General features: G+C 43.5%; 1 protein-coding gene across 10 annotated transcripts in view; it reads right to left on the minus strand.

The window, feature by feature from the left end:
• The window catches only part of SEMA5A (semaphorin 5A), a 477458-nt gene that overhangs the window by 331029 nt on the left and 123036 nt on the right, over positions 1-23393 (minus strand). For 2 of the 10 annotated variants that reach the window (XM_019450801.2, XM_019450805.2), the window contains exon 3: positions 19164-19233. The exons of 7 other annotated variants lie outside the window; for them this stretch is intronic. The gene's annotated coding sequence lies outside the window, so the exon portion shown is untranslated. Of the gene's footprint in view, positions 1-18921; positions 19033-19163; positions 19234-23393 lie in introns of those variants that run through there. One more of the 10 variants, XM_019450806.2, reaches the window with a different exon arrangement.

Raw genomic sequence — 23393 nt, forward strand, 5'->3', positions numbered from 1 at the left:
AGCTACACAACTCTGAGAATATGTGAAAAGCGCAGTAAACCTTAAAAGGGTGAATTTTATTGTATGTGAATTATATATCAAGTAAAGCTGCTATAAAAAGCTAATTCCAAATCCCAACTCAGGCTACCAGGTTCTTGGGATGATCGTTCCAGCAGCAGAAGCCAGAGGTCAAGAAGAAAGTTGGAATGCAGCCCATTCTGAAAGGGGACTTGGGTGGATCTTTTCAAGGAAAAAGGGTGTCAGCAGGGGCATTTGGTGATAGCAGCGACTGGGGGAGCCAGTGAGGAGAGAGCTCTTCGTATACCAAGGTTTTCATTGGACAGGTTACCATTGGCCTGATATGGATGAAGGAGCAGGTGTGGATGAGCTACGGGTGTATGTAAAAAGTAAAAGGGCCATCAAGAAACCAATGTGAAACTGACGTTCTTATTCAATGGCAGAGCTCAAAGCTAATTTTGGATTAAGTTTGTATTTTAATTCCAGTGTACTTAACATACGGTCTTATGTTAGTTTCAGGTGTACGATATAATGATTCAACAACTCATCCATCACTTAGTGCTCATCACATGTGCCGTCCTTCATCCCCATCACCTATGTCACCCACCCCTCCCCTCACCTCCCCTCTGGTAACCATCAGTGTGTTCTCTGAAAAGAGTCTGTTTCTTGGTTTGTCTCTCTCTCTCTTTTTTTTCCTCGTTTTATTTTTTAAATTCCATACGTGAGTGAAATCATATGGTAATTGTCTTTCCCTGACTGATTTATTTTGCTTACTATTCTACTCTCTAGCTCCATCCATATTATTGCAAATGGCAAGATTTCATTCTTTATGGCTGAATAATATTCCATTGTATATATATACCACATTTTCTTTATCCAGTCAACACGATCAAGTGGGATTTATTCCCAGGACACATGGTGTTTCAATATTCACAAATAGATCAATGTTCAATAAGAGAAAGGTCATGGTAATAGATGGCAGAAAAAGCATCTGACAAAGTACAACATTCACTCATGATAAAAACCCTCAACAAACTAGGTTTAGAGGGAACTTACGTCAGCATAACAAAGGCCTTATATGAAAAACACACAGCAAACATCATACATAATGGGGGAAAATTGAGAGCTTTTCCTCTGCTTTTCCCCTACGGTCAGGAACACCACAGGGATGTCCACTCTCACCACTGGAAGAGTGGTAGCGGAAGTCTGAGCCACACAAGTCAGACAACAAAATGAAATAAAAGGCATCCAGGTTGGTAAGGAAGAAGTAAAACTTTCACTACACACAGAAAACCCCAAAAGACTCATTTAAAAACTACTAGAGCTGATAAATGAATTCAGTAAAGTCTCAGAATGCAAAATCAACATATAGAAATCTGTTGCATCTTTATACGCTAATAATGAAGCAGCAGAAAGAGAAATTAAGAAAACAATCCCATTTCCAATTGCACCAAAAGTAATAATGTACCTAAGAATAAACTTCACCGAAGAGGTCAAAGACCTGTACTCTGAAAACGATAAAACACTGATGAAAGAAATTGAAGATGATATAAAGAAACAGAAAGATATTTTATGCTCATGGATGGGAAGAAAAAATATTGTTAAAGTGTCTACACTACCCAAAGCAATCCACAAGTTTAATGCAATCCCTGTCAAAATACCAACAGCATGTGTGACAGAACTAGAAAAACCAATCCTAAAATTTGTATGGAGTCACAAAAAAGTCCCAAATAACCCAAAGCAATTTTGTAAAAGAAAAACAAAACTGGGGGCACCACAATTCAAGACTTCAAGTTATATTACAAAGATGTAGCAAGCGAAACAGTATGGTTCTGGCCAAAATTAGACACATGGATCAATAGAACAAAATAGAAAACCCAGAAATGAGTCTAAAGCAATTTCTGTTTTAAATGGACTAGTTACCCACATAGCTTGTTGCCACGTATATATTCATGAAGTATCTGACTCCATAATAACTTTAAATATCTTACACTATTTATAACGATTAATTACTATATAATTTATATGAGTTGTCATTATAAATTGCCTCAGAGTCTAAAGTATCTATAAAGTACCTAATAATTTAAAATTTAAAAAATTTGGGGGCACCTGAATGGCTCAGTCAGTTAAGTGTCCAACTCTTGATTTTGGCTCAGGTCATGATCTCGTGGTTCGTGGGTTCGAGCTCTGCGTCGGGCTCTACGCCAATAACACGGAGCCTTCTTGGGATTCTCTCTCTCTCGCTGTCTCTCTGCCCCTTCCCCACTCGCAGTCTCTCTCTCTCTCCAAATAAATAAATAAACATTTTTTTTTAATTTAAAATAATTTTAAAACTCACATTCACTTAAGAACTGTGTTGGTGGAGGTCTCCCCAAGCCCAAGAGCTCACTGTCATCTCCAACATACACTCCGTGCGTCAACCCTTCAACAGTCCCTAGGGACTCTGCACCTGCTTCTTCATTTAAACATATTGGGTAGAAATTTCCATTCCTTCCCGGTGTTTTTCCAGCGACAAGGCAATTAAATCAGAGAGCTAAAGGAAAGTCTTTCTAGTATTGGTCGTTCTCCAAAAGAAGAACAAGATAGAGGAGCCAGCGGGCAAGAGTTGGATGGATGAGAATCCATCAAAGCTGTGCCCAAATGCTTGGACACAGCGCTTCAATTACGTATAAATGACAAATGCTCTGATATGTTTGTTTGTTTGTTTGTTTGTTTGTTTGTTTGTTTGTTTGCGTGAAGCACTAAGTTCCATTCAAGACCCAGGATCTAGTGCCATGCGTCAGCCAAAGCGAATATTTTCCACCATGTCCACCCTCGATTATTTCTGGAATCTCAGAACTCTCCCAGGGGTCACAGGTCCACCTCCTGACGAAGCCTCGGTTGCACACCACCTGTGTAATGACCCGACGTCAGGGGTCCCTCAGGGTCCTCTGCCCTAACCCACACAGGAGGACCCCCAAAACACTCACATATTCATACAATTAATAAATGAGGTGATTTTGCGCATGGCCAAGGACTAGTTAGTTCCACTGCAAACATATAACCACGGAGCCAAAAACCACTGACAGCTAATCCCCTCCATCAACATTTCTCCCTAGGCTTTCTAGAAGTGGCACACCTCAACCTCACCCTCAATTTCAGAAGAGACGCTATGACTTTATCTCCAATTCCACCACGCGAAAAGGGGGTCATTCCACAGGTCCTTGGAGAGATTTCTGGAATCAGACAAAGGCGAGTTTGAATTCTGTCCTATTTTCTAGCTCGGTGACTCTGTAGAAGTATACTAACCTTTGCCAACTCTCTTTCCTCACCTACAAATAGTAGTACCAGCTACCTGTCCTTGTGAGGTCCTTATGAGGACCACATAAGCTCATTCTTTTCATGTCCCCAACACAGGCATGTATTAAGAGGCCACAAAATGGTACCTGTCGAATGCCTTTCTCTCCCTGCCCTGACCCGTGTCCTAGTTGAATATCCCTCGCTCGGTTCTCTCTTTTTTCCACCTATCTTCAACATGGCTTAACTGCTTCTGTCTGGACCCTCTGAACTTGATGCTGTGCACAGTCCCTGAGCATGGCCTGCAAGATGCAACACAATCTCAGGCATGATTTGGCATTTTGGCATCTATACACCCTTTTGCTCTTTATGCTCAGAATGCCTTGTCCAAAGCACAACTTTCCATCTATCCCTCCTGTCCTGTGAAGGTCCACCTCAAATGTACCTACAAAAGCTTTGTTATTTACCCATTCTCATCCCTCAGGAGAACTAACTCTGCCTTCAGCCTTGTACTCAAAACTCATGGTCTATAGCCTTCAGCATTCCATTCACAATGTGATAGAATTACTTACGCACTTAATTCCCTCAACACCACGCAAACCCGTGGGCAGAGACACTCTTACTGGCACACCTTTTCATCACAATATAGAGCGTAGATCTTAAACATTACGAAGACCCAGCCAATGTTTGAGGACTAAAGAGGAGATGCAGGAGGGGTGAAGAAACCCAGCTCCTCCGTCAGGCTTTCTGAATTTAAGTCTCCGCATTAGCCCCTGCTGGCTGGGTGACTTTGGGAGAGTTGCTGGACTGCTCTACAGCTCAGCTGCCTCATTACAAAACCAAGATATTAATTGCACTTTCCCTGTGGGTTGCTGTGAATTTTAGAATATTGAATCCTTTACGTGCATCATCTCACTGACTAGCATGCAATGATTAACACATACCTGCTGTCACATTGTAATGAAAATTGGAACCTTTAATTTTAAGCCATCTCACACTCTGTTGAAAAATGGGCCAATCTCATTTGCCGAGTATTCCTTGTCAGTGTTCACAGGTTTAAGCCTTGGACACAAACAACTTAATAAAATAAAAAAAGAGAACGAGAGAAAAGAGAAACAGAAACTGTATACACATAGTTCTCCTCTTCTGCCACTGGATCTGCTCAGAAGCACAGCAAAGGGATGGTTATAAAACTCCATGGCGTCTGTATCCAAGTTCTAAGCCAGGCTCAGTGTCCTACCGGGAATCATTTTTAGAAGACATCCATGTGATTCCTATGTTAGTTTCCCCATCTGCGAAACCACAACTGTCTATTTCCCCAAACACTGGTGACGCATGCTTTTATTAGCCTGTCTGTCATGAGGTTAAGAAGAACATATTAATGATTTGTTTCTAATCAAAGTCATAGAGCCATAGGTTTCAACACAGAGTCTCCACTATGGTGTGTGTGTGTGCGTGTGTCTGTGTGTGTGTGTGTGCGTGTGTGTGTGTTTATCTGTATTTACATAAATATGGAAAGAGAAAAACAAGACTCAAATTACTGCTTGCGTGCCATAACTTTTTTAATGTTTATTTATTTATTTTGGGAAAGAGAGAGAGAGAGAGGAGTCTGCACAGTGGGAGAGATGCAAAGAGAGAGGGAGAGAGAGACAGAATCCCAAGCAGGCTCTGAACTGTCAGCGCAGAGCCCAAACCAGGCTCAGTCTCACAAACCATTCAGATCGTGACCTGAGCCAAAACCAAGAGTTGGACGCTTAACCAAACTGAGCCACACAGGGACATAAATCTTTAGGCCAAGTCTAAACCATTTATAAGACATGCTACCAGCTCCAAGTCTCTAAGGCTATATCACTACATTCGTATTTTACCAAATTATTTTGAAATATATTTGCAATGAGGGACGATTAGAAGGATCATTCCAGTGTCCCAGTGACACATAGTCTGAAGACAAATAATTTCCCCTTGTTGGGTAAGAAATCCTGATTTGACCACCCTCTGATAGCCAGTTCTTGAGGTCAGAGGAAGTAGCCAGGAATGAATGAACAAACACGAGGATCTTTCCAGGCGGACTGTCTCAGACAACCGCCAGAGGTTAAGTCATAAAGGCGCATCCTGGAATTGTGACCAGAAGCCAACAAGCAATGAGCCGTTTTGCTGTCTCTTTCTTTGTGAACAGGTGCTAGATTCCAAAACAGCTTCTCCAGCTGCCCAAAGAAAGGGTGAAGATAAGATACCCAGCTCTCTGAGCGTGTTCTCGCCCAGTTTAATGAGAAACCGCACGGTTTGAAAGCAACTTCAGAGTTACAGAATGCTAAGCAAGATATTCAGTATTTTCTCCCGCATGAAACAACAGGCCCAAACAGCCAACTCTGGGAACGTCCCCTGAGACTGTGTTTGCACATGTCAGGAAGCAAAACAGGGTGTTCAAAACGCCCTGCTCGTTACAGTATTTCTATCCCTTCTGAGAATCCGAGTAACACAGAAATAATTTCACTGAAAAATGGGCCCACCCCACCTGCCCCCCTCCCAGGAGATCCAAAATTCCACAGGAATCCCACAGTTGGGGACCCGCCCTACATGCTCTCATGAAAGTCTCCCCTGCCATCCAGTAGCCACGAATTCTAATTCAGAGCCTGCCAAACTTAAGGCGGCACGTTTCTCCGTTTTAAGGAATAGCTAAAGTCAAGTTTTCAGAAGGCCCAGGAGAGTGATCCTGACGGGCCTGGGTCACCTTCATTCGCCCACACTGAACCGGAGGACTTCTTTTTAAATTCTTTTTTTTTTTAACGTTTATTTATTTTTGAGACAGAGAGAGACAGAGCATGAATGGGGGAGGGGCAGAGAGAGAGGGAGACACAGAATCGGAAGCAGGCTCCAGGCTCTGAGCCATCAGCCCAGAGCCTGACGCGGGGCTCGGACTCACGGACCGCGAGATCGTGACCTGAGCCGAAGTCGGACGCTTAACCGACTGAGCCACCCAGGCACCCCTGAACCGGAGGACTTCTAATAAAAGCCAGGGGGACGCTGGCAGAGAAATGGGAGCTGGGGAGACCTCAGGCCACTGTGGAAATGAAAACTTTGGCCAAGTTACTTGAGCTCGGTGAGGTGCCGTTTCTCTGTGGGTGAAATTAGGATATTCGCCACCCCCTCACCCCTTGCTGGGTGATTTCAAGGAGAGAAAGAGCGGATACCTGCAGAAGGTCATCCAGGCGCCCAGTGCACAGCAGACGGCCAATATTCATGAGTTCGTTTGTGCGGCATTTTAAAGGGGGGCCTTCAACTGCACTAGGTTCCCTCCCATATCCCTGTGACTCCTATCACTGAACTGACCACACGAAAGGCGCGTGTCCCAGAAGAGAGGACACCAACTCAGCCGCCATCGGCACAGCACCACCTGTATGTCCCGCACTCCCATGAAAGGCCGGCCAGAGAAATGACCAAAAAATGGTGAAGAGCTGGGACTTGTCTTTACCTACAAAAAAAAAAAAAGAAAAAAAAAAAAAAAGAACTCTGGGTTTCAATTCCCCATAATGATGCTAACACACGTCTCCTGCCTTACCTAGTCAAAGACATGGACACGGGACAACCTGATGGACAGACATCAAATAAACAGAACACGTTTCAAATGACACCACCAAATGACCTGTCTCCAAGGGCCCCACATGCCTGACGGCAAAATTTGTCCAAATGGAAATATTTTCCTAACGGCAGTTGTTTAGGCACCATTAAGTTTACCAAAGTCGTAAATATCTATTTATAATAGCATTAAGGGGTGCCTGGGTGGCTCAGTTGGTTAAGTGTCCTATTTGAGCTCAGGTCATGATCTCACAGTTCGTGGGTTCAAGCCCCACGTCGGGCTCTGTGCCGACAGCTGGGAGCCCGGAGCCTGCTTCGGATGCTGCATCTCCCTCTCTCTCTGCCCCTCCCCTGCTCACTCTCTGTCTCTCTCTCTCTCTCTCTCTCTCAAATATAAAATAAGACATTAAAAAAAATACCATAAGCTTAGAAAAATAAAAAGCTAGAAATAGTTTCTCAGACAAGAAACAAACTGTTTTGAGGTCAGTATTCAAAACCAGTGAGATTTAAATATGTTTCTGCTTTAGGAAAATAAAAGAGGAAACACTGCCTTTTCCCTTCAGTGAAAGGAATGATGAATATCAAGAAAATAATGTTTTGATTTATACAAATGCATCGAGTATCAAATTTGAACGTTCAGTATTTACTGCATGTTTCAAGCGTGGATAGCACTAAACTACATTTTTAACATAATTCAAAGCAATTTCACACAGCATTAAGGAGCTTAAAGCCAAATTTGGAGAAGAAACATACATAGAAGTTGCTGTGCAAGAAGTAATAAAAATACCATGTTGAGAAACACAGGATGTCTTGAGGGTTAAACCGGAAATATTTGCATCAGGAGAATGCACAGAAAAGATGCAAAAAGGAATTCACCCGATGCAAGTAGGTTTCTCGTAGTGCGCAGATTTCAAACAGGTCTTTGAGTCAATGCTCAATGGTGTGGTCATGGAACTCGGGAAACGGAAAGGAAGATTCCAGAATGAGGAGCATATATTCGATAAAGGTTCTCATGGAACAAACACTGTACACCCAGAGTTCCTCACTCTCACCATTACTGGCGTTAGGACGCCCATTCGTCCAAGTAACGAACAAGTGATCTGTTGTTCTGGGAGCTGTCTGAGCACCAGAGGGTCCGAGCAGTACTGCTTACCTCTACTTAGGAGATCCCAGGAACACAAGACAATAAGTTTGCCAAAGAAATGTCTCTAGATGTTTTTTCAGTTTATTTATTTATTTTGAGACAGAGAGAGTGCAAGCAGTTAAGGGGCAGAGAGAGACGGAAGAATCCCAAGCAGGCTCCACCCTGTCAGCGCAGAGCCCAACGCGGGGCTCGATCCCACGAACCGTGAAATCACGACCTGAGCTGAAATCAAGAGTCAGGCACTTAACTGACTGAGCCACCCAGGCGCCCCCATGAAAATGCCTCTAGATATCGACAAATGTCCTGGGGTGGGGGAAGGGGGGAGCAGGTCACCCTCCCTCATATTGAGAATGACTGCTACATACAAAGTTACATGTCAAAGAAATATTGAGATACGACATAACAGAAGGACTGCGTGTAAAAAGGGAATGTCTGATTTCTTCTTCCATACTTTAGTGCTCTTGTCCACTTACTAAGTCAATATGATCCTATAAACTGGGGTGCCCGGGGGGCTCAGTCGGTCAAGCGTCCGACTTTGGCTCAGGTCATGATCTCGTGGTTCATGAGTTTGAGCCCCGCGTCGGGCTCTGTGCTGATGGCTCGGAGCCTGGAGCCTGCTTTGGATTCTGTGTCTCCAATCTCTCCGCCCCTCCCCCGCTCGCACTTGGTCTCTCTCAAAAATAAATAAAAACGTTAAAAAAAAAATTTAAAAATACGATCCTACAGATAGAAAGTGCTACACGTACCCATCAAAACCATATCCCGAATCACCACCACACACAATTTCACCACAATGAAATGTGGGTTTTACAAATCACGTACATCGTGGACACCAGATTAGGTGTGCCGCCATTACCGCAGTAACAAGGACAGCACGGTTTGGTAAATGAAATGAGCGCTGCCAACGTTTGTAGGCAGAACCTTCAAAGACCTGAACAGGAACCCCAAATGTCTCATGAAAGTACACTTCGATCCCCTAGCGATCGGCGGCTTTTGTTCTGCCTGGAGAGGATGATGGACTGCCACGCCAGGTATGCACCTGCGGGTGAGGTTGTCTGACCTTCACGGGAGACGGCCACGAAGGATAGAGGGAAAGAAGGCTTCTTCAGTCCCTGCCTGCCTCCCGCTCCTCTTCCCGCCTTGCTGCTACATGGCTTCCTTTTCTTCAATTCCAAGAATGAACTGAGCCGCCTCTTACCAATCAGCAAAGCAGTCTATCAGATACCCTTGAGCTCCGGGTAAGGAATCTCCAGCACAAAATTCAACAAGGGGAGAAGGGAGAGTCTCCTGTCCTGCCCGCCATCACCACCACCCATCTCCACCATCAACCACCTCCTCCACCATCATCACCACCATTAACTGGAAGTCTCAATCCCACAGGGATGAGGGAATCCCCCCAACCCTGCAGTGGGCTCCAGCATAATCTAACCCCTGCTCGGACAACTTTCTCAGCACCCAATTCCTCCCTACGCTGGAATTCTCTACTTCCAGAACGTCTACATTTCTCAAATTTGCTCAAATTGTTCTCTTGGCCTGAAACACCCACTGTACACAAATGTTTGGGTTACCATCTTATTAAGGCAAGCTGGAAACACATTGGACGTGAAGAAAACGAATACTGAAATTGCTTCCAAATTGCAGAGATGGCTGCATGTTGCAAAACAAGTTTTCCAATGGATAAGCATCCACTTAGTACTTAAGTCTTTTTAAATGTGCTTAATAGGTGCCAAGTGGGTGTTCTAAATATTTTACGATTATGAACTATCTTGCCTTTATAACAACCCAGTGAAACAGTTACTATTATTATTATCCTGGGTTTTTTTTTTTTTTTGTACCAATAGACTTTATTTTCAAAGCAGCTTCGTGTTTTCGTCAAAATCGAGGGGAAGGTACAGAAATTTCCTACAATGCCATCTGCCCACACACAAATGTATAATCTCCCTGTCACCAACTTCCCCACCAGAGTGGCACGTTTGTTACAATCAATAAACCTACACCGACAACCATTATTACTCAAAGTTATTGTCCTCTTTTCACAGATAAGGAAACTGAGGCACAGGGACGTGAAGAAACGTGCCCAAGTACCCAGCATCACGTACGTGGCAGAGCGGAGACTCGACCCTGGCAGCCATGTCTCTGGGTCTTTGAACCCTTCCTTCTACTTTGCAGCCGCTCCACACTGAAAACGGTTCCAAGGCAAATTTTACCTTTCAGTTGCATTTTTTTAAACAAATGTCAGAGTCAAACAGAGCTCCAGGAACATCCGGTTGCAGATTTTCAACCTTTTTCTAACAACAGACCACAGTTTTCAAAAGCCTTGATTCCAGCCCCCGCTTCTCTCTCAGAGAACTCTTGGGAAAACCCAGGGCCATCTTAAACACTGTTTTGAACACCACCCATTTTTTTTTTTGTTTACATTTATTTATTTTTGAGAAACAGAGTGAGACAAAGCGTGAGCGGGGGAGGGGCAGAGAGAGAAGGAGACACAGAATCCGAAGTAGGCTCCGGGCTCCGAGCTGTCAGCCCAGAGCCCGATGCGGGACTCGAACCCACGAACTGTGAGCTCATGACCTGAGCCGAAGTCGGATGCTCCACCGACTGAGCCCCCCGAGGCGCCCCATCAACACCACCCATGTTACTTCCACCTTCTCTTTTCACAGACTTAAAAGCTGAGGCCCCAGGAGGAAAAGTGGTCTGCCCCAGACCCCCGGAGCTGAAACCAGGATTCAAGAGTCTCGATACCAAACCAGCCACTCTTCAGTTAGACCTCAACACCTGGCTAATCACCAAATAAGCATTCTACACAAAAGTGCGGTTTAATGCCTACCAGTTTAGAAACGTGGCTGAAAACACAGGAAACTAATTCCCCAGGAAAGCCAAATGCTAATCATTCACCGAGACGTGCCTGTCTCTCAACCTGCATCCTTAGTGTGGAATCTGGGATCTGGGCTGCAGATCTGTGGCTTTCAAAGCCCTTTTCGGGCAAACCTGGGCAGCCAAGTTACTGGCCCAAATGGCAAAGGACAGAACAGCGTAACAAAAACACTGGTGGTCTGAGTTCATGGCCCGGCAAGAAGGAAACCCCCACGTCCCTCTGTCCAGCTGTCCAGCAGTCCAGCTGTGGCCTGTGCATGCACCCGGACCCTCCTTCTAGGCCCACAGCTGGGAAGGGACCTTTACCTGCGCGCAGAGACACAGAGACTCTTCAGCAGCAGCTCCGGAAGTGATTTATGGGTTGACCTTCAGATCTTCACATCATAAGCCTTTCCGTGACTAAGTTTCTCCCTGTGGAAAAGTGCACTTCCCTCCCCGAAGAGGTGCTGAGAAATTACTAAACACCCCTGGCCACGTGGGGAAAGTGCCAGGGAAGACAGGACAGGGGGCGGCTGGGTCATTACCAGATGGCTGCTGCTGACAGTTCGGGTAGCTGCTTGAGCCCAAGTCTCCAGGAAGAGACAAACTCAAGGAAAAACTGGTTTCAACATAGGAGTAAGGACCCCCCCTCCCTGATTTCATATTGAGATAAAGTAGGACACTATAGCCTTTACTTAGGGTTTTTTTTTCTTTCTTATATCCAGGCATCATGTAATCCTCATAAAAAATTTTATGAATCTCCCTATGAAAATAATAATTCAATAGGAAAAAGCTCTTCTGGCTTTTGTTTTATCATGAGAATTTTTTAGCAACCATTAATTAAAAGCTAATGCTAGAAGTTGTATTTTCCAGTATCTTTCATTTGTTTTTATTAAATTGAAAATTGTGTAAATAACAGATAAGCACCCACATCTATAATAGGACAAGAGAAATCATACGATGTTGTAAGTCTATCATTAAGTAAAATAATAATAATAATAATAATAATAATAAGGAAAGCCAGAGAGACACTAATACCTTATTTAAAATATCGTTAAGTATAACTAATACATTTTATTTGACATGACGTGAGCTCCAAAGAGACAGGACTTTTCTTTATTCACTTTTTCAGAGCGTTTTGTTCCATTTTCCTAGCGTTGTTTTAATGTCTGATTTCCCTGAGAAGTCGGCCGTCAATCTCCCCGGGATTGGGATTTCCATTTCATTGGTCTTCAATTTTGCAAAGCATCCAGGCTATTCTTTTGAAAGATTATGAATAAGGAAACAAAACAGGCTACCAGTAAAGAAGAAACACATACAAGCTGCCTACATTTCCACAACAGAGCGTTCTGTACCTACCCACTATATTTATTCCTGAATTATAGCAAATGACAATTTCCATCTGGACTTTTTATTTCTTCATAGAGGCATTTCTCATTTCATCCTGTGATAATGTAAAAAATGACGTACACTGTGTAACCATAAATAAAATAGCTTACAGCACCACTCCAAACATTATTCTCAGCCTTCGTGCATACTAAGCTGCTCGCTCCAGTCCAGGCCAGAGAAACCGGGTCAGACAGCTGCACAACAGAACAGAAGGAATAACACGGGCGTGTCTCTCGCATGTTCCCTGTTATGCTGCTGATTATCTTGCGGGGCTCCAGAGTTTCATAAATCTTCTTAATTGGAGACGTCACTTAGCCTTGGGCTACGGCAGACAAATGAAAGACGAGTCTTTGTTGTGGACGTGGACTCTGTGCCTTATCTATTCCGTGGGTGTCCTCTGAGTGCAGCCACTTCGGGAGGGATGCACCTCCAGCCCACATCCAAGCAACATCAAGTGGAAACCACAGTGCGTCCCCCGCGGCACACCGATAAAAGCGCACCTGAGTCACACGCGTATCATTTCCAGCTAGAACAGGTCTGGGGCACTTCTCTTATGCTTCCCACGGACTGACGGTCAAGTCATGTCGCCGCACCTTCCCCCACTGCTAGAAGGAAAGCTCATCCCCAGCCCAAAGAATTAAACTGTGCTGATGAATTACCCACAAGGAAGGAACAGAAGAAGGGAGAAATAAAATTAATCTTCTGCCCACCCAACAGAAAAACTTGATGTTAAATACGTGATCGTGATTAGAAAATATTGTAACTTAGAGGAGGATAAGCAGAGGTTAATTGAGGCCAAATAATACTGTGACAATCGGTACTAGAGCTTTCTTTTAGAATGAAATAGAAGATCTTAGCTAAACCCGCATAAGGTGTTCTCTAAAATGAAAGATTCCGTCTCCTTCAAGAAGAAAGGGGCTTGTCCCAGTAAACGATGGGCGGAAAATCAATCCTGTCCTGGGGGCGCCCAGGTGGCTCAGTCGGTTGAGCATCTGACTTCGGCTCAGGTCATGATCTCATGGCTCATGTGTTCAAGCCCCACATCGGGCTCTGTGCTGATAGCTCGGAGCCTGGAGCCTGCTTCGGATTCTCTGTCTCCCTCTCTCTCTGCCCCTCCCCTGCTCATGCTCTGTCTCTCTCCCTCTCAAATATGAATAAATGTTAAAAAAAATTTTTTTTAAAAATCAATCCTGTCCTGCATTCCAGGTGCCCTTTCCTTTACTCATCCCTTCTGCTTGTTCTAATTAAGCCCCACACAGAATTCATTATATGAAAAGAAAATGCAGTCTACCACTTCCCAGATTACTCTACATTTAAATGACTTACCTTTGGAATAGCTACCTTTACTGACTAGTAATATTCTTTACACTTTATACCAAGAATGTCATATAAAAAAAAACCACTATGCACTGCTTTTATTGTAATCCCTCCATCATTTTACCATTGTTTCCTACACCGAAGAGTCCTCCTTGTTACTATTTTCTTGTATTCAAAAACATCGTGTCTGAAACACAGCATGTATACATCCATCCATCAGCAATCTCTGGTGTTTCACCAACAACGTCCACCATTCCATACAACCCACCACATAAAATGGATGTAGAATGATTGTTGGCAGGAGGCAAAACAGAATCTGCATTCCCGGCCAGCCACCACAAGGTCAGGCAGTTAGGTCCTAGGTTCCTGGGAGTCAGCGTGAAGGGGACTTTGGGAATGATGGGCATGTCCCCAGGATAACGGGAAATAAATTATCCAGAGACAGAAGAATGGGCAAAGCTCTTCCCAAACCATCAGGGGAGTACTCTGGAGAAAGAGAAAGGGCATTACTCAAACATATATCATCTATGAATCTACGAAAGCAAGTGTGAAAGTATACACTAGACCTAGATGGGACTAACCAGACATAAGGAAGTTGGCTTAAGAAGAGGAAGAAGGAGTTCAACTGGCTTCTGAAACCTCAGACAGGACTTGGGGGGTTCAGGCAAAGAATATCCAAGATTTAAATGGCGTGCCTATAGTAGCGGGCAGAGTGGAGCTAGGACTCATACAAACGGGCTGGTACATGTTGATCTATTGGTGAAAAACCTTCCAGCACATTCAGTGGGACTTCATAATGAAAGAAGCATAAGCCTTAAAGCATTAAGAACTGGAAAGAGTGACAAGACATGTTGCAGTGTGTGGCTGAAGGGGACAGAAAAGGGAAGTTAGAACCGAGGGCAAACATGAATTCACAAAATCACCGCATACACTGGAGAAACTAAATTGCTACGTATTGTCAGCCTGTTCAGTTTACGTAGTGACCTGGGAAGGGAAATGATAGCAGATGACCATTCCACAACGTTTTTGTTCTATGTGGACAGAAGCTGCACATGCTTAATAAAAGTCAAATGACACAACTATGTTTCTGAAACATTCCTGTACTCAGTTTCCCCAACAGTCTAGCATTGACAGAGTTTATCAATCTTTCTTTAAATGAATTTCCCCGCATGCAAGCATGATGCGTACTGAAATAAGGATGTAAAATCTCTAAAGTAAAACTCATCTGAAAAAAGTAGGAGAGAACATTTCCTAACTTTTTTTCTTTTTTGTAAATAAATTTTTTTAAGTTTATTTATTCATTTTGAGAGAGGCAGAAACAGCGTGAATGTGGGAGGGGCACAGAGAGAGGGAGAGAGAGAGAATCACAAGCAGGCTCCCAGCACTGTCAGCACAGGGCCCAACACGGGGCTCGAACTCACGAAACCTTAAGATCATGACCTGAGCCAAAACCAAGAGTTAGACCCTTAACTGACTGAGCCACCCAGGCATCCCCTAACATTTTTTTTTTCATCTAGTAGGACCCGATTCAAAATTATCACCTACTGTCTTTCTTTTTTAACTGTGTGAGAGCTAAAAGGATACCCAACTCTCTTGTCACAGTGAAATGAAAATTTATTATGTAATTAGTTTAGGAAAACACATATTACATGCATAAATAGACATCATTATAATCATCATATTTCACTGTAATAATATTTGAGACTTTAAGGGATATCATCAAATAAAATTAATTTCATTTACAATAAATGAAGCATAAGATACGGAAAACTTTACTCAGCTGCATTCAAGATCTAGCAATTCACTGTGAGTAAAAAAAAAATTACTTTCATCAAAGATAATAGTTTTTCTCTAGCTCTTTTGCTGATGCCTACCCAATATATTCTCTCTAAATGGGCATAAAATTTTAAAATGTCCCTCTGATTCGATTTTATAACACAGATCTCCATTCAGTGTTTGAAATATCATGGATCTTGCATAAATATTAAGATGGAAATATGTCCATTTTCAAATGTTTATAAGTCATTGGCTTCATAAATGCTTTTGCCATCTACTAACCATAACATAAGACCTTGGTAACATTCTTTACTAGAAATCTACACGCAAATGCACCAAGAAACTCATCCAAAAACCTCAGCAAAACCAATGATCTGTTCATTAGAAAAATTTATATATATATATAAATATATATATTTATATATGTATAAATATATATACATATATAATTACATATATGTATGTGTATACATATATGTATATATACATGTGTGTGTGTGTGTATATATATATATATATACACATACACACCAGCCACAGGTAATCATTCACAACCAAGAGAAGAATTTTCATATGAATCAGGGAAGGGTTTTGAGTTAGCAGATCCTGAAATTAATCCCAGCTTTGTGATTGTACCTTGGGAAAGTTACATGACTTCTGTTTCTCAATTCTATCTGTTAAATGGGACTAAAACCTTGCAGGGTCTCCATCATGACCAACACAAGATTCAAAAACCACCTAGTACAGTGCCTGACACAAAGAAAGACTACTCTAAATAGTACACCACTTCACAGATGGCTGTTCGATAAATATGACACTGCTTCATAGATGAGTCTCAATCTTGTGTAACTCTTTACCACCCAAAGCTCAGTCAACTTGATAAAAACAGAGGAGAGCTGATCACCACGAGACAGGATGGATCTTTAAGCAGGTAGACATTGGACCCAAATGAATCTGTGACTTCTATTTTTCAAATGAGAAATGAACCACCACTTGATTTATCCAATAAGTGCTTCCCATAAGTGATTACTTTTAAGAAGCAGCTTTCAGAAAATGCCTTCTTTACACAGGATTTCATTACTGAATAACAAAAACCTTTGACCAGTACAGAGGAAGCTGTACCAACCATAAGAACTGGATTTCTCAGTGTCTAGGGTTCCTCACTTACTAGATGGGAGTGCTACATAATCCAGCGACGATGGTCACTGAACACAGACACCTTGCAGCTTCAGGGATGTCAAACGATGGAAGGAAAGGAATCCACACACTTTGTGACACACACAGAAAACAAATAAGGATCAAAAAAGTAATAATAAACCTAGAAGAGCTTAATTTCATGCACTGCATGTGTTGGAAGATGAAAAAACAGCATCTCGTTAACATTAATTGCATTAAATTCAGCATTTTTATAATACTTTTGGCTTCTTTTTTTCTTCCAGTTGGCAAGGTGTCAAAAGGGAATAAAAAGTCCTTCCAGATGGTTGGTCTAAGCAAATTGGGTGGAATTTCCCTTTAAGTAAAAAGGGAAATACATGCATTAGAAGCCCTGCAGAGCACCTATCGAATCAAAACGACTACTGTCTGCATCGTTCTAATTCACTCACTGGTTTATGGCCTCGCTCTATTTCAGGGAGTTTCTCAAATACACATTACATTCTGCAGTGCTAGAGCTGGGATCAGATCTCCAAGTTAGTTCAGAGATATACACTGTGAAATCTTCCCCCGCTAGGCAACTGTCTTCTTTGGATCACAGCTGAGAAAGTACAGCAGCAAAAATAATAGTAATAATAATAATAATGATTTTTTAATTGCATTCTTTCAAGGGCAACTCTAAGGTATGCTTACTCAGCTCAATAAACAATGTGGGTTGGGCGCCTGGGTGGCTCCATCGGTGGAGCGTCCGACTTGGGCTCAGGTCATGATCTCACAGTTCGTGGGTCCGAGCCCTGCGTTGGGCTCTGTGCTGACAGCTCGGAGCCTGGAGCCTGCTTCGGATTCTGTGCCTCCTTCTCTCTCTGCCCCTCCCCCACTCCCACTCTCACTCTGTCTCTCAAAAATAAATAAATGTAAAAAAAAAATTTTTTTTAATCAATGTGGGTTTCAGGGATAACACCATAAAGATTCACACTTTGTCCTTCCAAGCGTACATTTTACTCTAATCCTTGTGTTGTTTGGGAGAGCTACCAGTAAAAATTACGGAGACAGATGTGATGGTCGAGGGTCATCTTATCGTAAATCAATTCTCAAAGCTCTTCTCTTGCCTGTAGTTGGGGGATTGGATTTTATTTGTCCCAGTCTTTCACTCTAAAATCCAGGAGCACATATGGAGCACCCGGATGGTTCGGTCGGTTGAGTCTCCAACTCTTGATCTTGGCTCCGGTCAGGATCTCACAGTTCATGAGTTTGAGCCCCGCAGTGGGCTGTTCACTGATGGCACAGAGTCTGCTTGGGATTCTCTCTTCTTCTCTCTCTCTCTGATCCTACCCCACCTGCGTGCTCTCTCTCTCTCTCTCTCTCTCTCTCAAAATAAATAAACATTTAAAAAATAAAAATAAAATCCAGGAGCACATAAATGAGGGGTAAAAGCTTGAATTGGAAATACAGGGGGTCAGGGAAGACAGAGATGGCGGCCGTGGCCATCCACTCCAACCCTTTTCTGATTACTGCTAACTACAGGATAAACCTCAAAGCCATTACTCATCAAAGGCAGGCCCCACGCTTCCCGGCACTTAGATCCAGGTGGAGGCGAGCCTCCAGCAGCCTCCACGAAAGAGACAGCAAACGCCACTGTGGCATCCTGCTTGCCAGCCTCCACTCAGGGCTATCTCCCTGGATGGAAGCTACTGGCATGAGGTCAGGAATCCTGTCAAAGGCAACATGGAAATAGCACTGCATCAGGTCCAAGGCCTGGCGTTCACAGGTATGTGCTAACACAAGTACACACAGTGTTTTCGAGACTTGTATTTGTCCTGTTTCTAATTTAGTAGAGTGTGTTTCGACCAATAGTTCAAAATCAACGGCGCTGTTATGCCCTCTGCCTGGGAACATTTAGCAACGTCTGGAGACAATTTTGGCTGTCACAACTGGGGGACACTACTGACATCTAGCGAGTAGAGATTGGGGATCCTGATAAACATCCTGTAACACACAGGAAAGCCCCCCCACCCATCCCGCTAAAAAGAAAGAAACTATCCAACCCAAAACGTCAGTAGTGCTGAGAATGAGAAACTCCGCTTTAGACGGATTTTTTTTTTAAGATGCAATTAAGGGGCGCCTGGGTGGCTCAGTCGGTTAAGCGGCCGACTTCGGCTCAGGTCATGATCTCTCGGTCTGTGAGTTCGAGCCCCGCGTCGGGCTCTGGCTGACCACTCAGAGCCTGGAGCCTGTTTCAGATTCTTTGTCCCCCTCTCGCTGACCCTCCCCTGTTCATGCTCTGCCTCTCCCTGTCTCAAAAATAAATAAAAATGTTAAAAAAAAAAAAAGATGCAATTAAATAGCTTATGCATTGTAAAGAGGAAAAGAATTGCTAAGACCATTGCCGGATGTAATCATCAGCCCCCTCTCGAGATTCCAATCAAAGTCCCGCCACTTACTGGAAATTCCCGCTATGCAATAGGAAATGTCCTTTATCATCCACAGGTGACATCTGCTCTCCCTCGTCCACAAATACTGAGAGCGCACTAAACGGTAAGCCGCTAACCACTGAAACTTTTCTTAGCTCCTAAAACAGGAAGCCTGGTATAGTCATTGCACAACTTCCTAATTACTTTGTATACACTGTGCAGATTCACTCTTTCTTCTGCCACGTGAAATACAAGGGAGGCAATTTACATACCGCGTTTCAACTCTCCGCTGTATTATTTTAAGATGCTGCTGCTTTTATTCTTTACCCGTAAGAAGTCACACTAGAATAAATAAAAACAGTTGGACACGATTCACAGACAAGTTTTTCAAAGAGCGCATTCTTAACATCATACGACTTCTAATTAAATATGCTATCCTACTGGATTGTGTATGCAGAACGTGTTTCCCACTTCCACTTATGCATATCATCTGCTTTGTTAAAACTTTTTTTTTTTTAATTTCGCACATAAATCTGTATTGATTCAAGTCTTAAGTGGGATCCCATTTTGTACATTGTTCTCCACTGATTCTGGTTATTCTTCAGCACTACCTGTAATTTGCAAAATAGCAATGGACCCTCGCTTCTTGTACCTTTCAAACGTAAGGGGAGTAAGGATGACCAGTGAAGGTTCAGTTCACCTGATTCCGTAACTGCATCCCTCCCTCTTGAGGCATCTTCCTTCACTCTCACACTATTTCTTAATCACCACCGATCCTGGGATCCACACATCCTGTGCCTACTAGCCATTCTGATTGATAATCTCATTTTTAAATTTATTAAATTTCTCCTATCTTGGCTCGGGCTTATGTCATAAGTTATCATTGACTGGGGGGGCTTAAACAACAAACATTTATTCTCACAGTTCTGGAGGCTAGGAAGTCCAAGATCAAGGTGTGAGCACATTTGGTGTCTGGTGAGGGTCTGTTTCTTGGTTCCCAGACTGCTGTCTTCACTCTGGGTTGTCCCACGGCAGACAGGGAAGAGAGGTGGTGAAGGAGAAAGCCATCTGTCTTGTGTTTCTTTTATAAGAACACTAATTCCATTTATGAGGGCTTGGCCATCATCTCCCCAAATCGCCTCCTCCCAACACCATCACATTGGGGGTTAGAAATTCAACATACGAACTTCACAAGGACACAAACGTTCAGTCCATTACACCTCCCATATGCAAGATAGAGAAAATAAGGGCACACTTTCCATCGTCCATGTTCCTTGCCTCTGTAACAATGTTATTTGGTTCCAGTGGGTAATTACCAGAACCCTTCCTATGACTGCAATCAATTTGCTTGCCATTTGCTAATAATTCCTGCCACCCAACAGGGGTGTTCTTTCTCCTTATCACACAACAACTGCCCCTATAGATGACATACACTGAGGCACACTAAGCTGTAATCTCCCTAGGAATGGGAACCCTTATATCTATGTCTTTATACACCAAAGAATACTAAACTAGCAGTAAACACAACTCCCGAAGTCAATGAGAACATGTAATGGGGTAGAAAGTCCCAGAGACTACCATTGGTGCTAAGAGGGACTCAGAGAGGTAACAAGCATCTTAACCATTCAGGATAAAGTAAGGACAAAGAGAATATTTAGCCTGGACGGCTCAGTCAGTTAAGCATCTGACTCTTGATTTCGGCTCAGGTCCCGATCTCAAGACTCATGAGTTCGAGACCCATGTCGGGCTCTGCACTGCCTGCTTGAGATTCCCTCTCTCCCCCTCTCCCTTTGCCCCTCCCCCTCTCGTGCTCTCTCTCTCTCTCTCTCTCAAAATAAACAAACTTAAAAAATAAAAAGGAACGTCTAGGGGCGCCTGGGTGGCGCAGTCGGTTAAGCGTCCGACTTCAGCCAGGTCACGATCTCGCGGTCCGTGAGTTCGAGCCCCGCGTCAGGCTCTGGGCTGATGGCTCGGAGCCTGGAGCCTGTTTCCGATTCTGTGTCTCCCTCTCTCTCTGCCCCTCCCCCATTCATGCTCTGTCTCTCTCTGTCCCAAAAATAAATAAAAAACGTTGAAAAAAAAAAAAAGGAACGTCTAGCCAGACTCTGTCTCACCTGGGAAGTAAGGACAGAGGCAGAGAAAGGACGGTGCAAAGTCCTCTGCACAGTTGTGCTAAGAGAGGAAAAAATACACCTCTGAGCTGAGGATCAAAGGGGCCAAGACAATGCCAGTCTTCAGATGATGACCCTCCAGCTGCCCCGATCCCTAAGCAACCTCGCCCGTCACTATGCCGACCCACGGGGTCACAGCAGACCACACGCCAGCCTGCCGGTGCCCTGACAGCAAGGATCCCTGTTCCCGGGGCCCACACGCACGCGACACGCATGGGAGATTTACATGTCCATAAGCGACACCCAAATGACTTCTGTTTGTTCACCTCGGGAGCCTTCCACGTCCTCAAGAATCCGCGTACGACAAGATATGGAAAAGCTCAACGAGACCTATACAGAACTGGCCAAATCAAATCAAGCTTTCAGAAGACAAAATCAGGAACAACTTTTGTGAGTCTGTAGTGTCACAGGGCGAAAAGCCAAGACTAGAATAGGTGCTTTCTGATGTGCCTCCCCAAAGCCCTATTCATACACCCGCAGCCAAACCACTGGCCCAGGATGTGCTCCGTGGGGGCCCCGGACACCACCCTGATTCCAGATGAGTTCTAATAAAGGAGGGCGTTCGTTCCGGGCAACACGATCCCCTTTCTCCTCGGTGCTATGTGCTGGTGCACACGCACGTGTTCCCTCGGGAACCACAGGCAAAGCACAGGAGCCCTTCGGATGGCGGAACTCATGGAAACTCATGGAAATGCTCACCTTTGCCACTGGTTCATGGGTATGACCCCATGCAAGTTATTCCTGCTCCGTTCAGCACCCCACCAATTTTCCTCCTTAGAGGTAACAGCGGTGGCCTTCGCCAGCACAGGGGTGCTGGGAGGCCGTATTATACTCAGTCCCTCTGTTTATACAACACCTCTTAAATCAAAACGTAGGCATTTATCAGTATAATTTACCTTAATTATAGTATTTGCCATCACCCATAATGCACAAGACAACTATGGAATTTGCACACATGGAAAAGGAAACTGGAACGGAGGCAGCATTTTTTTTTTCACTTGTCCAGGGTTACTCCCATGCTGGAGAGAAGGGGAAATATTAAATATATCAACTACCGAAGGGCAGACTTAAGGATTTCTAATCCACTGCTAGTGAATGTTTATCTCCTAAGCAGAAGAAATTTAAAAGGAGAATGAATGTTATCAGAAGACAGTCAGAAAGGATTCCTCACATCAGGAAGCAATGGTCGGGGGAGTAGAGGGGTCTATATCCCTTGCATGAGTTACTTTAAGCCCTTGAAAGAAGTTCAAAGGCTCTCTGAGACTCTTACTTGTAACCAGACCTCTGCTAAGTCCAGAACAGTCAGGTTGGAATTCATGCCCCCAAATACCCACACCTTCATACTTTTGCAAGCTCAGTGCCAATCAGGACCATTTTTTTTTAACTTATTTGTTTATTTTGAGAAAGACAGAGAGAGCGTGAGCAGGAGCAGAGAGAGAAGGAGAGAATCCCAAACAGGCTCTGCAGTGTCAGCACCGAGCCTGACTTGGGGCTTGAACTCACAAATTGCCAGATCATGCCCCGAGCCAAAACCGAGAGTCGAAACCAAGAATCGGTTGCTCAACCAACTTAGCCACCCAGGCGCCCCTCACAGGACCATTTTCTAGAAGCTGCTTCTCTTCTGCCTACATAACCATTGTTAACAATCTAATAGACACGCTTCTAGATCTTTCTCCATTGTTCATCTCATCACGAACACATGTATATAGACTTGGAAGAGGGTCTTCCTGCTTTATAAAATAGGGCCTACTTTTCTCACTGAATATTATAAAAATCTCTTCAACTTAACCAGATTTAAATGAATCTTTACATGGATGCACCATATCTGAGGCATTCTTATAATCTAATCGATACACAGCCTTTAATTCTTGATATGTACTCAACATGCAAGTTGTTTTTTGAGTGTGTTTTGCGTTTTGGTTTTGATTTTGGGGGTTTTTTTGTTGGTTTTTTTTTTTGTTTTTTTGTTTTTTTACAGGGGTCACTGAAAGCAATGCTACTATATAAACCCCCAATACACAGACCCTTCTCTATGTGTGCTGGCGTTTTTACTTTTGTAATGTGTATTCCCAGAAGTGGTACTACTGGGTCAAAGGGTTTGTATATTTATCGTAGGAACTGTCAGACTGCTTTCCCCAAAAATGTAAGCAATTCACATTTCTGTCAGGAATGGGTGTGAGTCCCCTTTATCAGCATCTCTACGAGTAGTGTTTTTATTTTTCCTTTCTCTCTCTCTCTCTTTTTTTTTTTTTTTTTTTGCCTGTCAGAAAAATGGCATTTCACTATCCTAACAGTCACGGATGGATCATCATTTCATGTACTTACTGGACA

Source organism: Panthera pardus, unplaced genomic scaffold (genome assembly GCF_024362965.1).
Source record: "Panthera pardus isolate Hobbes unplaced genomic scaffold, ASM2436296v1 HiC_scaffold_2, whole genome shotgun sequence".
Taxonomy (NCBI): domain Eukaryota; kingdom Metazoa; phylum Chordata; class Mammalia; order Carnivora; family Felidae; genus Panthera; species Panthera pardus.